At 43.2% G+C, this 21,441-nt stretch overlaps 1 protein-coding gene across 2 annotated transcripts in view; it reads left to right on the forward strand.

The window, feature by feature from the left end:
* Positions 1-21,441, forward strand: part of CSMD1 (CUB and Sushi multiple domains 1) — a 1,381,920-nt gene that overhangs the window by 848,446 nt on the left and 512,033 nt on the right. The window lies entirely within an intron of this gene.

Below are 21,441 nucleotides of genomic sequence, written 5' to 3' on the forward strand. Positions count from 1 at the left end.
TTTTATCTAAATTCAGACCTCTGCAGATCCGATGCTGTTGGGTTTTTTTGTGTTTAATTTTGACAGTGCTCACAATATGGCAAAAAATAACATGTTATTTTTATTCTGTAGGTCCGTGAATACAATGGAGATCCTAAATTTATATAGATTTACTGCTTTTAAGGAAAAAAAAATTGACAAATTTTGCTTTTGCTTTTTCCTGTTTTGTATTTTTGTGGATGGAGCTGTGTAAGGTTAAGGCTCCATGTAGCAAAATGCAGCTGCAAAATTGTACAAAATACGTTTCATTTTTTTTTTTACAGCATTTTCATTTCATTCTCTGAGTTTTTTCTCTGACTATTAAATATATACTGTAGGGACAACGCTCATAATTTCACAGGTAACATTATCATGCTGTGCTTTTCAAACAAATCCGTATTTACTTTGCTGGTACTGTAAAACACATTTTTCCCCCTGTATCTCTAAAATAGCCCCAAATGCTGCATTTTTATAACCTGGGGCTTAGCATAAGACTGGATTTACACAAGTTTTTTTTTTTTTTTTTTTTGTCTATAAGTGGTATTTTTAACTGAGAAAAAAAATACAGGTAAAACCATAGGGCCAGATGTTACTCGTCATTCAAGAAATTGCCAATTATTTTTGTTTTTTTTTTCTCATGGTGATTTTAGCATACATGGGTATTAGAGATGAGCGAGTATATTCGATCAAATACCTCTGCCGCATAGTTCTTGGTGTAAATAGCGCCAGGGAAGGTGGGAGGGGCATTGAATATTTACTGCCCCTCCGACCTTCCCTGGCACTTTTTAACACCAAGAACTATGCGGTGGAGGTATTCGATCGAATATACTCACTCATCTCTAATGGGTATGGCTTTATTAAAGATATTTTCCTATTGATTTCATTATTTTAAAAAAAAATGCAAAACAATGCAAATATTTTATGTGTTTTAGACAGGGGTCCCATGTGGCTTAAACAAATCCTATTCACACATTGCAGAAAAAGACCTGCAGTGGAAATGCTGCGATTTCCAAAACCATCGCATTTTTAGAAATCGCAGCATGTCAATTATACCTACTGAAACACTTCTGGCTTCTGTGTAGGTAAAATTGAAGCAGAAAGTCTATAGAAGAAAGCTGTGAGGACTTTCTGTCAAAAGCATTGTGGGAAAAAACGTGAAGCGTTTCCGCCTTGGTTTTTCCTGCAGCACTTTCTGGCTGACCTAGGGACCCGCAGGACCCGCAGAACTTTCTGGCACTTTTGCTACATGGGGCCTTAACCTTATTTTTTTTTTTTTTAAGAAAATTATGTATGAAGGTAGCGTAAGGCAACAGACACTAAAGACTAATGAAAATATTCATTTTTGACATGTTTTTCTTCAATTTGGCACATATTTTTCATCAATTTTCTGGCCATGTGTCAGTTTTTAACATTCATTTAGGATTATGGTTGCTTCAGTCAGTGAGGAAAAAGCATGAACTTCATTGGTCTTTTTCTGTGACGTAACTCATTGACGTGTATTCAGCCATTGCCTCTCATTGTTCTAAAAACAGACGTTGTTAGAACTTTAACAAGCTAACTGAAGTAAACAGCGTGATCAGACAATTAAGAGGTAGATTAAGAAATAAGTGTCTGGTTTTAATTTCCCAATTTTAATATTGGTAAAAACAACAGCAGGATACTGTGAAATACTGGAATATTTATGAAATAACCTGCCCTATAATATTATAGGCTGGGAAAAGAGGAATAGACTTGATATTTTCGTCTTTGCATAAATGACACATAACCGCACGCAACCACAGCCATATGCACAATTTACACATCCATGTATGGCTTGTTTTTCTGTTATACTGAGATCACGTCATGTGACATATGTATTCCGCATTTGAGTGAATAAAAGTTTGGTCTAGGGAGGCAACTCCCAGAGCCATTTTGAAAACCAACCTGTGTGTTTCTCTTTGCTCTCCGGACGTGATACTGAGAGGACTCTAGAATTCAGTTGGGGTAAGCAAAAACCCTGCCATTATTGGAGGCACTCTGAGATTCTCTGAAAGCTTTCCTATTTTGACAACATCAGGAGTTTTCTAACGGAAAGATAAATTTCAAATCCATGTGGTAAATAGGTGCTTATCCTGCTTTTCTTTCTATTCCCTGAATTTTTTAGCTCAAAATGGAAAATATTAGTAAGAGAAATTCCAATTCTAGAGTTCTTCTCTGTAGTGTTTGTATCTGTTTTTGTATTTGTGTGTGCTAGTTGGCTTATGAGTTGTGATTTGTGTATTTGTACAGCAACATTGGTGAAAGTCCCTACATGGGAGATTTATCTGCATGCAATTAGTCCTATAGTTTATCGTTGTCCAGCATATGAGTGGGGGTGTCTTACAATCATTACTGTGGGTTGTCATGCTATTCCTTTCCCTACAGCAATAAGAAGGAGATAGGAGGAGATTGTAGAAGAAGAATTGTATGTTGATATAAGAGAGAGTTTGGGACATTCAATAATCAGTGAAGATTCATTAGATCCAGGGTACTAGGGAAATTGTTGTAAATGCCTTGTTTCAGGTGTATTGAAAGTATACAGTTGTATTTGGATCCACGTACTGATAGTTGGAGGTATCTGAACACAGTGCCAGTCACAGATAACCCAGGAGTAGGAATAGGGGTTGTAGAAGGGCTTGGAGGAAAGACCCACCCAATACGTATAGTCAGATTGAATTGTCATTTTCCATCAGCTTGTACAGAAGTGGGGGCTAGCTTGAGTGCAATCTTGGGACCCCGAGCATTGGCCACAGGTTCTGATTTTCTGTTTTGCAATGTGGATATTCAGAGTTTGTTGATGTGGTATGGAGTTTAGCAGAATTAAATACATGCAGTGTGGTAGAGAACTAGGTTGTGGTTACTGTAGCAGAAAAGAAGTACGGTACTGCTCTAAAAGGCTGTGACAGGTTAATGATTAGATGCCGCGTTCAGAATGCATGTGTTCTGTAAGCCTTTTGCTTCATGAAATATCTAAAAAGTGGGTATTGTCGTATATAGAGTCAGTAGTTGAAGCACCAGCTCAGGGGTTAATAAGATGGGGCCAGCACTGGAGAACATTTAACTGTCATGCAAGACCAGGCAAAAGAACCAGAGGCAAGCAGTGGTCACATATTTTAAGTAAAAAATGATACTATCCACAGGACAAAGATATATATCACAGTCCCTCATTCATTTCCCCTTGAGCATGAACAAACCACTTCTTTCTTGGAGTACTTGTTGGGGTGTGGCTTGTGTAGCTATTGGTGTTGCAGGTTTACTTGGTTTTCTTTGTGTGCACATTTACATACATCCAACGTACAAGTGTAACCGTAGAACCCCTCAAGGGAATTCGGTAACTAGTGGTCAGCAGTTCAGACTACAGGAGCTAGGTGTAATTCAGGGTAGAGAATTGCATGATTAGGGGCGCCCATAGCAGTAGGGACATGGCAGAGTGTGCAGTGGCCACCTGTATGTACCCTAAGAAGCTAGTTATGGAAAGGGAGGGGGAGTTCTCAATCGTAGGCATTGAAAAGGTCTTCAGGAAGGTAGGCATGCCAAAAACAGGAACCCTTGAATTAGTGAAGTGGGAGAAGTTTCAGAAAAATAGCGAACGTTGGATCAGAGCAAATGGACTTGAGGCACAAGTTGATGCTTGGGTGTGAGTAGCAAGAGAGGTTGTAGCAGAGGAAGAGGCAGAGGAGGAGGAGGAGGAGTTTCGATGGAGGGTGTCTCAGGCTATGACTCAGTCGAGATCTCCACACCGTCCCTCCTTCTCTGTTTTATCTTCAGCGGAGTATGAGAGTTTCCTATTGTGAGCCGATGGCTGGTCAGGTAGTGTAGGGGGTATATATTAGAGATGAGCGAACAGTGTTCTATCGAACACATGTTCGATCGGATATCAGGGTGTTCGCCATGTTCGAATCGAATCGAACACCACGTGGTAAAGTGCGCCAAAATTCGATTCCCCTCCCACCTTCCCTGGCGCCTTTTTTGCACCAATAACAGCGCAGGGGAGGTGGGACAGGAACTACGACACCGGGGGCATTGAAAAAAATTGGAAAAAGTCATTGGCTGCCGAAATCAGGTGACCTCCATTTTAGACGAATAGTGGATTTCAAATCCGGGTCATATGAGAATGTGAACTTTGTGACTATGAGACAGGGATAGCTGTACAGGCAGGGATAGCTAGGGATAACCTTTATTTAGGGGGGAATGTTATTAAAAATAACTTTTTGGGGCTCTATCGGGTGTGTAATTGTGATTTTTGTGAGATAAACTTTTTCCCATAGGGATGCATTGGCCAGCGCTGATTGGCCGAATTCCGTACTCTGGCCAATCAGTGCTGGCCAATGCATTCTATTAGCTTGATGAAGCAGAGTGTGCACAAGGGTTCAAGCGCACCCTCGGCTCTGATGTAGCAGAGCCGAGGCTGCACAAGGGTTCAAGCGCACCCTCGGCTCTGATGTAGGAGAGCCGAGGGTGCACTTGAACCCTTGTGCACCCTCAGCTCTGCTACATCAGAGCCGAGGGTGCGCTTGAACCCTTGTGCACACTCTGCTTCATCAAGCTAATAGAATGCATTGGCCAGCGCTGATTGGCCAATGTATTCTATTAGCCTGATGAAGTAGAGCTGAATGTGTGTGCTAAGCACACACATTCAGCTCTACTTCATCGGGCTAATAGAATGCATTGGCCAGCGCTGATTGGCCAGAGTACGGAACTCGACCAATCAGCGCTGGCTCTGCTGGAGGAGGCGGAGTCTAAGATCGCTCCACACCAGTCTCCATTCAGGTCCGACCTTAGACTCCGCCTCCTCCGGCAGAGCCAGCGCTGATTGGCCGAAGGCTGGCCAATGCATTCCTATGCGAATGCAGACTTAGCAGTGCTGAGTCAGTTTTGCTCAACTACACATCTGATGCACACTCGGCACTGCTACATCAGATGTAGCAATCTGATGTAGCAGAGCCGAGGGTGCACTAGAACCCCTGTGCAAACTCAGTTCACGCTAATAGAATGCATTGGCCAGCGCTGATTGGCCAATGCATTCTATTAGCCCGATGAAGTAGAGCTGAATGTGTGTGCTAAGCACACACATTCAGCACTGCTTCATCACGCCAATACAATGCATTAGCCAGTGCTGATTGGCCAGAGTACGGAATTCGGCCAATCAGCGCTGGCCAATGCATTCTATTAGCCCGATGAAGTAGAGCTGAATGTGTGTGCTAAGCACACACATTCAGCACTGCTTCATCACGCCAATACAATGCATTAGCCAGTGCTGATTGGCCAGAGTACGGAATTCGGCCAATCAGCGCTGGCTCTGCTGGAGGAGGCGGAGTCTAAGGTCGGACCTGAATGGAGACTGGTGTGGAGCGATCTTAGACTCCGCCTCCTCCAGCAGAGCCAGCGCTGATTGGCCGAATTCCGTACTCTGGCCAATCAGCACTGGCTAATGCATTGTATTGGCTTGATGAAGCAGTGCTGAATGTGTGTGCTTAGCACACACATTCAGCTCTACTTCATCGGGCTAATAGAATGCATTGGCCAATCAGCGCTGGCCAATGCATTCTATTAGCGTGAACTGAGTTTGCACAGGGGTTCTAGTGCACCCTCGGCTCTGCTACATCAGATTGCTACATCTGATGTAGCAGTGCCGAGTGTGCATCAGATGTGTAGTTGAGCAAAACTGACTCAGCACTGCTAAGTCTGCATTCGCATAGGAATGCATTGGCCAGCCTTCGGCCAATCAGCGCTGGCTCTGCCGGAGGAGGCGGAGTCTAAGGTCGGACCTGAATGGAGACTGGTGTGGAGCTATCTTAGACTCCGCCTCCTCCAGCAGAGCCAGCGCTGATTGGTCGAGTTCCGTACTCTGGCCAATCAGCACTGGCCAATGCATTTCTATGGGGAAAAGTTAGCTTGCGAAAATCGCAAACTGACAGGGATTTCCATGAAATAAAGTGACTTTTATGCCCCCAGACATGCTTCCCCTGCTGTCCCAGTGTCATTCCAGGGTGTTGGTATCATTTCCTGGGGTGTCATAGTGGACTTGGTGACCCTCCAGACACGAATTTGGGTTTCCCCCTTACGAGTTTATGTTCCCCATAGACTATAATGGGGTTCGAAACCCATTCGAACACTCGAACAGTGAGCGGCTGTTCGAATCGAATTTCGAACCTCGAACATTTTAGTGTTCGCTCATCTCTAGTATATATCTCACCCAGACTACTCAGGTGGGTGAGATGAGAAAACTCTAGGAATGTTTGTTCTCAGCAGACAACTTTCGTCTGCTAAGCATTTTGGTAAATGCTCAGTATTGGGCTGGATTTTTAGGAATGACAGGTAGGTTGGTAGTGGGACCTGTCATTCCACCCCCCTCCAGTCCACACTTTGGGGATGTTCTGGAAGCAACTCAGCTGCAGAGAGTCTCCTCGTCCAGCAGCAACACTTTGGCAGAGCTTTGCTGGAGAGTGGAAGAGAGAGGTCATATTTTTGGAGCTGTGTCCTTCATCTTGACAAATATACCATCCGACCAAGGGCAGATGTAGGTTTTATGGTGAGTAATTGAGTCATGTTTGGCTGCATTTCCATGTAATGTGAAAAAGAATAAATGTATCTGTTAATCAAAGTCATTTTTCATATACTGTACTACTGCAGATTATACATGGACTTTATAGATGAAAGCTATTCAGATTCATAAAGGCAATATGACAGTGACCTCATCCTTTGCTTTCAAGTTGAATCTTTTATATGTAAGGTAGAAATGTGAGCAATATCCCGATTTTTTTTTCATTCTGCAATGTCTCTGCTTATCAAAACTGTGAATATAGCTCAGCTTTTTAAAAACACAATATCACCTGTCACATTTCACGAGAGATGAGACAGTTAGCTTTCCAAACACTCCACAGCATGATGAAAGTTTTATACATCAATTTATTTGCATAGCACAGTGTTTTTGTGGCTGCAGACAGATACGTTGCTTATGGCTTCATAACCTAGAATAACATGCAGCTCTATTGCACTATTTGAACTTATTATGGCAGTTATACAGTATACGAGAAGAAAAATGACATGCAAAGATGTGACCATGTCAACTACATAGCGAAAAGTGAGGATTGGTGTTTTATTTTTCATCCTATATTATGGAATGTACATAGTAATGAGATGAAGGGGTACATGTACAGGATTAAAGGCAAGCTATTCTCAGCCAATTACTATAAGGAAGAAGAAAGTAGTGAAAATGATAATGTGATAATTTCACATTATCTTGAAGGGGTTTTCTCACAAAACAAGTTATTTTCTAATATACTTCCTGTATGAATACACAGTTGTCTAGATCTCTGCTTGCTGTCATTCATTCTGCTTAGTGGATAAAGATCAGTCCATGATCATGTGATATACAGTCCATGATCATGTGATATACAGTCCATGGTCATGTGATGAACACACAGGTGCACAGCTCGTTACCAGGCAGACATCTCATTACTATGCTGTGACTGTAACAATCTGTGCACCTGTGTGTCCATCACATGATCATGGACTGTATATCACATGACCGTGGACTGATTTTTAGTCACTGACAGTAAGCAGAATGAATGACAGCAAGCAGAGATCTAGAAAACTATGAGGTATTAATTCAGAAATTATATTAGAAAATTGTAGAATTTTTCATTTTTTCATGGTGGAGGGAGCCTCTAACCAGCCCAGTTTGGACCAATTCATGGTGGACGGAGCCTCTAAGCAGCCCAGTTTGGGCAAATTCATGGTGGAGGGAGCCTCTAACCAGCCCAGTTTGGACCAATTAATGGTGGAGGGAGCCTCTAACCAGCCCAGTTTGGGCAAATTCATGGTGGAGGGAGTCTCTAAAAAACCCATTTTGGACCAATTCATGGTGGAGGGAACCTCTAAAAACCCCAGTTTGGACCAATTCATGATGGAGGGAGCCTCTAAACAGCCCAGTTTGGGCAAATTCATGGTGGAGGGAGCCTCTAACCAGCCCAGTTTGGACCAATTAATGGTGGAGGGAGCCTCTAACCAGCCCAGTTTGGGCAAATTCATGGTGGAGGGAGTCTTTCTTTAAAAAAACCATTTTGGACCAATTCATGGTGGAGGGAGCCTCTAAAACCCCAGTTTGGACCAATTCATGATGGAGGGAGCCTCTAAACAGCCCAGTTTGGGCAAATTCATGGTGGAGGGAGCCTCTAAAAACCCCAGTTTGGACCAAATCATGGTGGAGGGAGCCTCTAAAAACCCCAGTTTGGACCAATTCCTGGTGGAGGGAGCCTCTAAACAGCCCAGTTTGGACCAATTCATGGTGGCGGGAGCCTCTAAAAACCCCAGTTTGGACCAATTCATGGTGGAGGGAGCCTCTAAACAGCCCAGTTTGGACCAATTCATGGTGGAGGGAGCCTCTAACCAGCAGAGTTGTGGGAAAACAGGGTGGAGGGAGCCTCTAACCAGCAGAGTTGGTGGAAATCAGGGTGGAGGGAGCCTCTAACCAGCAGAGTTGTGGGAAAGCAGGGTGGAGGGAGCCTCTAACCAGCAGAGTTGGTGGAAATCAGGGTGGAGGGAGCCTATAACCAGCAGAGTTGTGGGAAAGCAGGGTGGAGGGAGCCTCTAACCAGCAGAGTTGGTGGAAATCAGGGTGGAGGGAGCCTCTAACCAGCAGAGTTGTGGGAAAGCAGGGTGGAGGGAGCCTCTAACCAGCAGAGTTGTGGGAAAGCAGGGTGGAGGGAGCCTCTAACCAGCAGAGTTGTGGGAAAGCAGGGTGGAGGGAGCCTCTAACCAGCAGAGTTGGTGGAAATCAGGGTGGAGGGAGCCTCTAACCAGCAGAGTTGGGGGAAATCAGGGTGGAGGGAGCCTAGTATTAGCAGAATTGTGCAACGCTTATGGTGGATGAGTATGAGGATGCGGAGGAATTGGAGAGGTTGAGTACAGACATGGAGTTTCATGTTGGGGTGCTTTACACAGGTGGGCCCAAAAATGAAGGCTCTATCCAGTGGTGGTTCATTTTTATCAAAGTGAGCCGGTCGGCACTCCCAGCTGACAGACGGGTGCGCTTGTCAGTGATGATGCCACCGGCTGCACTGAACACCCTCTCAGATAGGACGCTGGCGGCAGGACAGGACAGCACCTCCAAGGCATATAGGGCAAGTTCAAGCCACAGGTCCAACTTCGACACCCAATACGTGTAGGGCGCAGAGGGGTCAGAGAGGACAGGGCTGTGGTCGGAAAGGTATTCCCGCAACATGCGCCTATACTTCTCACGCCTGGTGACACTAGGACCCTCCGTGGTGGCACTTTGGCGAGGGGGTGCCATCAAGGTGTCCCAGACCTTAGACAGTGTGCCCCTCGTTTGTGTGGACCGGTGAGAACTTGGTTGCCTACTGGAGGAACTGCCCTCCCTGCCGCCAACGTCACATGCTGGAAACATCTCCATCATATTCTGCACTAATTGCCTGTGGCAAGCATTGATGCGATTGGACCTCCCCTCTACCGGAATAAAAGACGAGATGTTGTTTTTATACCGGGGGTCAAGGATAGCAAAGATCCAGTACTGGTTGTCCTCCATGATTTTGACAATACGCTTGTCGGTTGTAAAGCACCCCAACATGAACTCAGCCATGTCTGCCACAGTGTTAGTTGGCATGACTCCTCTGGCCCCACCGGAAAGTTCAATCTCCATTTCCTCCTCATCCTCCATGTCTACCCATCCACGCTGCAACAATGGGACGATTCGAAGTTGCCCGGAAGCCTCCTGTATCACCATCACATCATCGGACAACTCTTCTTCCTCCTCCTCCTCCTCCTCCTCCTCCTCCATTAAACGCGATGAAGCGGACAGATGTGTGGACCTACTCTCCAGCTGTGACGGATCGGATGCTATCCCTGACTCCTCTGTGTGATCTGAGTTATCCCTGATGTCAATCAGGGATTCTCTCAGAACACACAAGAGCGGGATTGTAAGGCTCACCATCGCATCCTCAGAGCTCACCCTCCTTGTGGACTCCTCAAAGACCCGTAGGATGTCACAAAGGTCTCTCATCCATGGCCACTCATGGATGTGAAACTGAGGCAGCTGACTTTGTGGCACCCTAGGGTTTTGTAGCTGGTATTCCATCAAAGGTCTCTGCTGCTCAACCACTCTATTCAACATCTGAAACGTTGAGTTCCAGCGTGTGGGGACGTCGCACAAAAGCCGGTGTTGTGGCACATGCAGGCGTTGCTGGAGAGATTTTAAGCTAGCAGCGGCTACTGTCGACTTGCGAAAGTGGGCGCACATGCGCCGCACTTTCACCAGTAGCTCTGGAACATTGGGGTAGCTCTTTAGGAAACGTTGCACCACTAGGTTGAAGACGTGGGCCAGGCATGGAACATGTTGGAGTCCGGCAAGCTCCAGAGCTGCTACCAGGTTCCGGCCGTTATCACAAACGACCATGCCTGGGCCCAGGTGCAGCGGCTCAAACCATATTGCTGTCTCATCGAGGAGGGCATCCCTCACCTCGGAGGCAGTGTGCTGTCTGTCCCCCAAGCTGATCAGCTTCAGCACAGCCTGCTGACGTCTACCAACGCCAGTGCTGCAACGTTTCCAATTCGTAGCTGGGGACAATCTAACAGCGGAGGAGGATGCGGAGGAGGAGGCGGTGGAGGAGGAGGAGGAGGAGGGGGGTGTTCTTCTCGTGTCCCTGCCAGGAATGTTAGGCGGGGAGACGAGGTACACCGGGCCAGTTTAGGAAGCAGTCCCAGCCTCAACTACATTCACCCAGTGTGCCGTCAGTGAAATGTAGCGTCCCTGTCCGCATGCACTTGTCCACGCGTCGATGGTCAAGTGGACCTTTGTGCAAAGCGCAGAACTAAGGGCCCGCCTGATGTTGAGTGACACGTGCTGGTGCAAGGCGGGGACGGCACACCGGGAGAAGTAGTGACGGCTAGGGACGGCATAGCGAGGTGCCGCAGTTGCCATCAGGTCCAGGAAGGCGGGAGTTTCAACAAGCCGGAACGCCAACATCTCCTGGGCCAGCAGTTTAGCGATGTTGGCGTTCAAGGCTTGCGCGTGTGGGTGGTTAGCAGTGTATTTCTGCCGCCGCTCCAATGTCTGAGAGATGGTGGGTTGTTGTAAAGAAGCGCCTGATGGTGCCTTTGATGGTGCAGGAGAAGGAGATAAGACAGGAACAGGGGAGGATGAGGAAGAAGTCAACAAAGTGGCGGAGGCAGATGAAGTGGTGTCCTGGCTCCTCTGGAGTGCATCGCCAGCACAGTCAGCAGTGGCAGTGGCAGAGGCAGAGGCAGTGGCAGTGGCGTGAACGGCAGGCGGCCTTTGTCCTGCCGTTGCTGCCTGCCACTGATTCCAGTGCTTGGATTCCAAATGACGGCGCATTGAAGTGGTGGACAGGTTGCTCTTCTCAGAGCCCCTAATCAATTTCGAGAGGCAAATTGTGCAGACAACACTATATCTGTCCTCGGCGCATTCCTTGAAAAAACTCCACACCTTCGAGAAACGTGCCCTCGAGGTGGGAGTTTTTCGGGGCTGGGTACGAACTGGAACATCTTGGGAGATTCCGGGTGTGGCCTGGCTTCGCCTAAGCTGCTGATCTCTGCCTCTGCCTCTAGCTACCCTTTTTGGTGCTGCACCTGCCTCAACATCCACACTACTTTCCCCGCTTGACATCCCCCCTGTCCAGGTCGGGTCAGTGTCCTCATCATCCACCACTTCCTCTTCCAACTCCTGTCTCATCTCCTCCTCCCGCACAATGTGCCGGTCAACTGGATGCCCTGACGGCAACTGCGTCACATCATCGTCGATGAGGGTGGGTTGCTGGTCATCCACCACCAAATCGAACGGAGATGGAGGAGACTCTAGTGTTTGAGCATCTGGACACAGATGCTCCTCTGTTAGGTTCGTGGAATCGTGACGTGGAGGGGCAGGTTGAGGGACAATGAAAGGAGCGGAGAACAGCTCTGGGGAGCAGGGACAGTTGGGGTTATTGTTCTGTGAAGCTTGGGAATTTTGGGAGGAAGGAGGACAAGACTGTTGGGTAATAGGAGGAGAGGAGGCAGAGTCTGACTGGCTGCTGGACAATGTGCTGTAAGCGTTCTCTGACAGCCATTGCAAGACCTGTTCCTGGTTCTCGGGCCTACTAAGGTTTGTACCCTGCAGTTTAGTTAATGTGGCAAGCAACCCTGGCACTGTGGAGTGGCGCAATGCTTGCTGCCCCACAGGAGTAGGCACGGGACGCCCTGTGGCTTCACTGCTACCTTGCTCCCCAGAACCATTCCCCCGACCTCGCCCACGGCCTCGTCCATGTCCCTTTCCGGGAGCCTTGCGCATTTTGAATTCCCAGTTAGAAATTGGCACTATATACCAGTAGCAAAAATTGTGGGTGCACGTAACCCCAATATATTCTTTGAATTACCAGTCAGAAACTGGCACTATATGGCAGTAGCAAGAAATGAGGGTATTTGTAACCCCAATATATTCTTTGAATTCCCAGTCAGACAATGGCACTATATACCAGTAGCAAGAAATGAGGGTATTTGTAACCCCAATATATTCTTTGAATTCCCAGTCAGACAATGGCACTATATACCAGTAGCAAGAAATGAGGGTATTTGTAACCCCAATATATTCTTTGAATTCCCAGTCAGACAATGGCACTATATACCAGTAGCAAGAAATGAGGGTATTTGTAACCCCAATATATTCTTTGAATTCCCAGTCAGACAATGGCACTATATACCAGTAGCAAAAATTGTGGGTGCACGTAACCCCAATATATTCTTTGAATTACCAGTCAGAAACTGGCACTATATGGCAGTAGCAAGAAATGAGGGTATTTGTAACCCCAATATATTCTTTGAATTCCCAGTCAGACAATGGCACTATATACCAGTAGCAAGAAATGAGGGTATTTGTAACCCCAATATATTCTTTGAATTCCCAGTCAGAAACTGGCACTATATACCAGTAGCAAGAAATGAGGGTATTTGTAACCCCAATATATTCTTTGAATTCCCAGTCAGACAATGGCACTATATACCAGTAGCAAAAATTGTGGGTGCACGTAACCCCAATATATTCTTTGAATTACCAGTCAGAAACTGGCACTATATGGCAGTAGCAAGAAATGAGGGTATTTGTAACCCCAATATATTCTTTGAATTCCCAGTCAGACAATGGCACTATATACCAGTAGCAAAAATTGTGGGTGCACGTAACCCCAATATATTCTTTGAATTACCAGTCAGAAACTGGCACTATATGGCAGTAGCAAGAAATGAGGGTATTTATAACCCCAATATATTCTTTGAATTACCAGTCAGAAACTGGCACTATATACCAGTAGCAAGAAATGAGGGTATTTGTAACCCCAATATATTCTTTGAATTCCCAGTCAGACAATGGCACTATATACCAGTAGCAAGAAATGAGGTTATTTGTAACCCCAATATATTCTTTGAATTCCCAGTCAGACAATGGCACTATATACCAGTAGCAAAAATTGTGGGTGCACGTAACCCCAATATATTCTTTGAATTACCAGTCAGAAACTGGCACTATATGGCAGTAGCAAGAAATGAGGGTATTTGTAACCCCAATATATTCTTTGAATTCCCAGTCAGACAATGGCACTATATACCAGTAGCAAAAATTGTGGGTGCACGTAACCCCAATATATTCTTTGAATTACCAGTCAGAAACTGGCACTATATGGCAGTAGCAAGAAATGAGGGTATTTGTAACCCCAATATATTCTTTGAATTCCCAGTCAGACAATGGCACTATATACCAGTAGCAAGAAATGAGGGTATTTGTAACCCCAATATATTCTTTGAATTCCCAGTCAGAAACTGGCACTATATACCAGTAGCAAGAAATGAGGGTATTTGTAACCCCAATATATTCTTTGAATTCCCAGTCAGACAATGGCACTATATACCAGTAGCAAAAATTGTGGGTGCACGTAACCCCAATATATTCTTTGAATTACCAGTCAGAAACTGGCACTATATGGCAGTAGCAAGAAATGAGGGTATTTGTAACCCCAATATATTCTTTGAATTCCCAGTCAGACAATGGCACTATATACCAGTAGCAAAAATTGTGGGTGCACGTAACCCCAATATATTCTTTGAATTACCAGTCAGAAACTGGCACTATATGGCAGTAGCAAGAAATGAGGGTATTTATAACCCCAATATATTCTTTGAATTACCAGTCAGAAACTGGCACTATATACCAGTAGCAAGAAATGAGGGTATTTGTAACCCCAATATATTCTTTGAATTCCCAGTCAGACAATGGCACTATATACCAGTAGCAAGAAATGAGGTTATTTGTAACCCCAATATATTCTTTGAATTCCCAGTCAGACAATGGCACTATATACCAGTAGCAAAAATTGTGGGTGCACGTAACCCCAATATATTCTTTGAATTACCAGTCAGAAACTGGCACTATATGGCAGTAGCAAGAAATGAGGGTATTTGTAACCCCAATATATTCTTTGAATTCCCAGTCAGACAATGGCACTATATACCAGTAGCAAAAATTGTGGGTGCACGTAACCCCAATATATTCTTTGAATTACCAGTCAGAAACTGGCACTATATGGCAGTAGCAAGAAATGAGGGTATTTGTAACCCCAATATATTCTTTGAATTCCCAGTCAGACAATGGCACTATATACCAGTAGCAAGAAATGAGGGTATTTATAACCCCAATATATTCTTTGAATTCCCAGTCAGACAATGGCACTATATACCAGTAGCAAGAAATGAGGGTATTTATAACCCCAATATATTCTTTGAATTCCCAGTCAGACAATGGCACTATATACCAGTAGCAAGAAATTTGGGTATTTATAACCCCAATATATTCTTTGAATTCCCAGTCAGACAATGGCACTATATACCAGTAGCAAGAAATTTGGGTATTTATAACCCCAATATATTCTTTGAATTCCCAGTCAGACAATGGCACTATATGGCAGTAGCAAAAATAGTGGGTGTATATAGCCCCAATTCTATTGCTAGGGGACTTGCAGGGTATTTCTGGGGTGAAGGTGGGGGGGAACACCGTTGGAACGGGGATTTGGGGTGTATATATGGGGTATACGGGAATACACTGTCAGTGTATTCCATTCAGGATCCTGGGAAAGCTGGGTTGCGGCGATTGAGCCTGTCAGTGCCACGTTACACTGACAAGCTTCTCCCTGGAATTTAGCTCTTATAAGAGCTGTTGGTTGTCTTCTCCTTCCTATCCTAGCCTGTCCCTGCCTACCCAGAATCTAAGCCCTAGCTAACTGGACGGAAACCTCCGTCCCCGGTGAATTGCAAGCTCAGAATGACGCGAAGCTGGGCGTCGCTGTTCTTTTAAATTAGAGGTCACATGTTTTCGGCAGCCAATGGGTTTTGCCTACTTTTTTCAACGTCACCGGTGTCGTAGTTCCTGTCCCACCTACCCTGCGCTGTTATTGGAGCAAAAAAGGCGCCAGGGAAGGTGGGAGGGGAATCGAGTAATGGCGCACTTTACCACGCGGTGTTCGATTCGATTCGAACATGCCGAACAGCCTAATATCCGATCGAACATGAGTTCGATAGAACACTGTTCGCTCATCTCTAGTAGTGATCTTTACCCATATATCTATGGGTTTTTACATTGGAAAATCTGTGAGTGAACTGACATACTTATCACATATCAAGTTACATCTGTATATTGTCCTAATATGAGACAGGATTATTAAACTTGCTCCATTGTGCAAATGATCTAGCATTACCATTCTCCATAACCATAATATCCCATTTTTGTCTTCAGGTTGGTGTTTTTACTGCACTGCTTCTATGGAATGAGCTACCACAGCCGTTTTGTTTCTCCCCCTCCCCCTTGTGCTTTCTAAAAGCCATTTATTAGCCCCCTTTTTTTGTTGTTCACAAAGACAAATCAGGGCGTATTCTTTGCAGGACAAATTGTTCACTGTAATCATGCCCTTTAAATTTCCATACAGCATACTGGGAAGCTGGAAAATAATTCCAAATGGAGGGGAATTACAGAAAAATTGCATTTGCAGCATTTTATTATAGGTTTAGTTTTTAAAACATTCACTGACCAGTAAAAACAACGTTTCTTATCTGCTTCAGGTCAGCATGAACCAGACATACCACATTTATATAATTTTGTTCTGTTTTTAATAGCCTTACAAAAATCCAAAACATTGAAAATGCAAAAATTGTTCTGTTGATTTTCATATGAATAAAACAGTGATTTTCATGAAAATGTGGTTACAAAGCTGCATAACAGAGGCATATTTGGGAATGGTTTATAACCATTTTACTGCAGAAAAATTCCCCTTAATTCTCAACATCTAAAGTTTTAGTGATGCCCTAAAAAGCACATCATTTGAAGCCAGCCTTTCACAATCCGTAATCTAACTCTTATCCCCTGTATTATTCCTAAGAACCTATTCCCTTTATTTAGCAGTAACTTTCAACCCTTTATCCCCATACTTAATATTTCTACATACCCTGATGCTTGCCTGGTGACAGGCTCATGCAACTTTAAAGGGGTTGTCCCATCTCAAGGATCCTATTTATACTGGTAGCTTATTTAAATTGAAAACTTTTACTAAATATATTGCTTTAGAAATGCTGCTGTGTTTGCTTGCTATGTGAACTTATTCCTCCTATTGTTTACACTTCATTGCTATAACCACAAACCTGTGAGATAGAGCAAATTACATTACTCACTCACTGCTCTTGCTGGCAGGACAATCAGTTCAGCTAATTGCAGTTTGCTGATAAAGCCAAGTCTATTATCTCTATCTCTCTATGTAAACACACAGATAACACTGAGTCTGGACTGTACAAGCATCTACATATTATCTGTTCAGCATAAGTATTGTGATAAATCTGTTTCCTTTCAGTGGGGGAAGGGGGGATACAGGAAGTGAGAAAAAGAGACTGTAGGCAGACTGCTGAAACAGTGAGATGGGAAGCCCCTTTAAGTGGCTTCTACCATTTATGCCATCTCTATTACATCATAGACTGAATGATCATGGGAGAAGAGCCCTCAGTCTTAATGGATGAATTGTGCTTTAGCTTTTATCTCTGTAATGTTTGATTTAGTTTGCACATATAAAATTAGTATTTTAAATTGCTGCAAAAAAGGTCAAACCTTGTAAATGAAAATCTTTATTATTATCAGCAGTATTATTAATATATAGAATGTTGCAAATTTTCCAGTGTTTACATAACCTATAATTGCAGTCAATTATAACAATGGTACACTATTATATCACATGCTGCTCATCTGTGAATATAATTTCCATAACTTTTACCTATCACTTTAATGAAATTCCCAATATCTATTTATTTACCATTAAAAACAGCTTTGAAATGCTACAGTGACTTCAGTCCCACATTTAACAAGCTTGTCTGATAACATGCAAGAATGCTTTGTTCCAGTTAGTATTATGTTACTGTCATTATCACACAGGGTAGATAAAATATTACAATTCCATTCCTCACAACAGCTTAAAGGAATATATTACAGATAAAAGTAATAGGTGATGTTATCGTTATATTGTAAACAGAAGAAAACACTTAAATTGATGTTCCATATAACAAGTATAATTGGTGTTAAGATACAATTATATGAGCAGAAGAGGCGCCTGATATTTTTTCCAGAAAGGCATACCTAATAGAGCTGTATGACATAATGATATATAGTATACTTACGCACACACTTATACACATGTATCTTCTAACTTAGAAATATGTTATTTGTGAAATGTTTTAGTAGTGGTCTTGACACATACTTCAAAGTGGAGTTGAATTTAAGTAATTCAACCTTTGGTTACGAATGAAATAGCTTCTGCGATATGGAAGTAGCCTCTTGAAGTCTGCATTTAATTAGTTTTAGATCAGCATAAGGAAGTTGACATTGATGTGTTGAGACTGACCCTCGAATGAAAGCAGCTTAGGACTTAAGAGTTGTATGTTCCTTAACTTCAGCAAGAGCATACTTTTCCCAAGGAGATCATCAAACTTCAATTATAGGCAAGCAACTGTAGAAACTAGGAGAAATCACAGGCAAATGTTAAACTTAATAATCCTGATTAAAGTGTTGACAGGATATTCTGTTTGGCTTTATGTTCTCTGTCTCTCATCGGAAAGAATTCTGTAAAAATATCAAATGTTTTATCATGCTAATAAATAATGGAGTGATTTATAGTTCTCATAATATAGGTGTATAAGCATGTGGAATTCTCTATTGTAAAGCTGTTGAGATAACTACAAAACCTTGTATTGTTTTATTTGTTATGATATATTGATAAATAAATATAACCAATATTTACATGCTCCTCTATGTTACGCAATAGAAAATACTAATATTGATTGTGGACTTGTAAATTCTTGTCTCACGCCACAAACACATCATAATTAATAGTCTAATTTAAAGTATGAAAATATGTTACCATGGAAAGGTACAGTTTTGGCTCGGTCAAAAGAGACCTTATGCCAAAAACCGAGACCCCATATCTTACCCTCACCTTAATATGTTGTATTGTAAACCCATCATAAACATATTCAGAAATAATGAAATAATAGGGTACCGGTTACTGTACAAGATCCAGAGTTGTATAACTTTTAACACACACACACACACACACACACACACACACACACACACACACACACACACACACACACACACACATATATATATATATATTTGGTCTGTGTAATCTATAAGCCTGTAACATTTTTATATCTACATATAAGGATCTGTATAAGTGCTGTTTTTGTGGGATAAAATGTAGTTATTTTGTGGAATTTATCTCTTTTAATTACATTTTCTTAGGAGACGAAGCATCAAAAAATGGCAAATCAGTAATTTTCATTTATTTTTCTTTTACAGCGTTCACTGTATGGGATAAATATTTATTATTTTGTACTTCAGGCATTTTAGCAGGCACAATGCACAAAATGTTTAGGGTTATGCTTGTGTATTTATGTATATGCAATTTAGGTAGTGATTTCAATTTTTTTTTTTTTTCATATTTTAATAACTTTTGTTATAATATTTTTACATTTATTTTAAACCCCCAAATAAACTTCAACCTAGGGGGTTTAATTCCCCATACAAGATACTGCAATAATATTGTATTGTGGTATATTATAAAATTGCTCTTCTACTACATGCTGCCTATGGTAGCCATTGACTGGCCTTAGAGCCTTCAATAGACTCCCAAAATAAAAGAGAAGATCCACAGCACTTCCAAATCCTATTATGGCAGCCAGGTACATCTTTACATTGTGTCAGTTATATACCTGTTGATTAAGGTCTGAACAGGAATGAAACGTTGCATGGACCAGATGTATGCTGACTTTCATGCTACTAACCAATACAATGCTGCGGACTTTGTCAAAAAATGTGAACTAATACAGTTGAATGTTTCATGATTTAGGAGTGCTGTGGATCTTCTCTTTATATTGAGATACTTTCTATCCACAAGCACCCATTTCAATTAAGAGAAATATATGTAAAGGAGTATATAATCTTGTTCTATGTAGTGTATTTACCTTCAATGGTCTCCCAGCTATCATGGCAAGAGTTCAGTGGCTTCCCCAGTGATCATCCAGGGGTTGGCTATCTGATCCATTATGGCTCATGGGTGTTGTATCTATAATGCACAGCTTAAAATTCCACTGCATTAAAGCCATGTGAAATGAGTGTTTATCTAAATTATTGAATGCAAGTACAGGTTCTCTGAAGCTATATTTCTATTTTATTTCTATTACACAAATAAATCCCTAGGATAAAGATTTAATGCAGCTTTGTGCACAAAAACAATTTTCTTTTCTTGAATATCTGGGCATAAAACTAATAGGTTAATGTTACAAGGCTATTGCTATGATTCCAGTTACTAGCATAATAAGTACTGAATATCAGAGATTAAAAGGAAACAGGCTAAAGCTACATAAGGAGTTACATTTACGGGTTACATTTACGGGATGTGATACTTTTGCTTTTAATCTGTAGCCAATCCATGGCAAAATCTACATGTATTGTATGTGGATTTTATCTCAAACTTTCTTCTAGTTTTGTGGAGGATTTCATGTTGTGTATTACAAAAGGTGAACTCTAGCGAAAATCCACCAAAAAAAATGATGTGCTGTAAAATCCATATTTCCATGCAGGTTTTATTCTGTAGCATGTGGATGACTTTTGTTAAAATCTCATTCACTTAGTTTCTACTGTAATTCTATGTAAAATTTTTGCACATGAATATAGATCAAAAATCTGCAGTGTATTCGGTAGATGTTAACTTTCCTTTAAAGTGAGACATTGTGGCTGCCTGCATTTCAAAGTATTAGCTACAGTACCTTATACTCAGTATGGTGCAACTGATAAGGTCAGTGGCGTAACTACCGTGGTAGCAGCAGTAGCAGCTGCCACAGGGCCCGGGACATTAGGGGGCCCGGTGACAGCCGCTACCGCTGCGTTTTTTGTTTTTTTAATAGGCCGTTACCGGCTGGAATTACTCCAGCCAGTAACGGGCCCCATATACTTACCGATACTGGCAGGGGCCGGGATCGGTAAGTGACACCGCGGGCCCCACAAGCACTGTTATACTCGGGGGTCTTTTCGGACCCCCGATTATAACGATCGGAGGCCCGGGAAGGTAAGAAATATAAAAAACACTGTTACTTACCTCTCCAGGCTCCGCGCAGGCTTCGGCCTACTTGCGTGACGTCATATGACCCGCGACGCAGGGCCCTGTCACATGATGTCCCGGAAAATGGCCGACGGAGAGGAGGGGAGTCGGGAGAGAGTTTTTTATGTTTGTATCCCCCCTTGGGTCTCCGATTATTATACTCTGGGGACTGAAAAGACCCCAGAGTATAATAATTGTTCATGGGTGTCCACTATAGGGACATAATACTGTGTGCAGGGGCCACTATAGGGACATAATACTGTGTACTGAGGCCACTATGGGGACATAATACTGTGTGCAGGGGCCACTATGGGACATAATACTGTGTGCAGGGGCCACTATGGGGACATAATACTGTGTGCAGGAGCCACTATGGGGACACAATACTGTGTGCAGGGGCCACTATGGGGGCCAATATAGTGTGTGCAGAAATGCGCGGGGGGGTGGCGGCGGTGGTAGGGGTCAGATGGTCGAGGTCTTCAGCGTCGGTCGGGGGGGGCCATGTCAAAAGTTCGCCACGGGGCCCCGCCATTCCTAGTTACGCCACTGGATAAGGTGTTCATGAAATCTGCCATTCTATTATGGCATTGCATTTCAAGTTGGCGGCAGACAATCTTGCTACTTAGCCCAGAGGGAAGTCGTTTCTATTGACTCCTCAATTCTGACCAAAGAACAGCAGTTTTCCTGCACAGAAGCAATAACAATGTGACCC

This window comes from Leptodactylus fuscus, chromosome 3 (genome assembly GCF_031893055.1).
Source record: "Leptodactylus fuscus isolate aLepFus1 chromosome 3, aLepFus1.hap2, whole genome shotgun sequence".
Lineage (NCBI taxonomy): Eukaryota > Metazoa > Chordata > Amphibia > Anura > Leptodactylidae > Leptodactylus > Leptodactylus fuscus.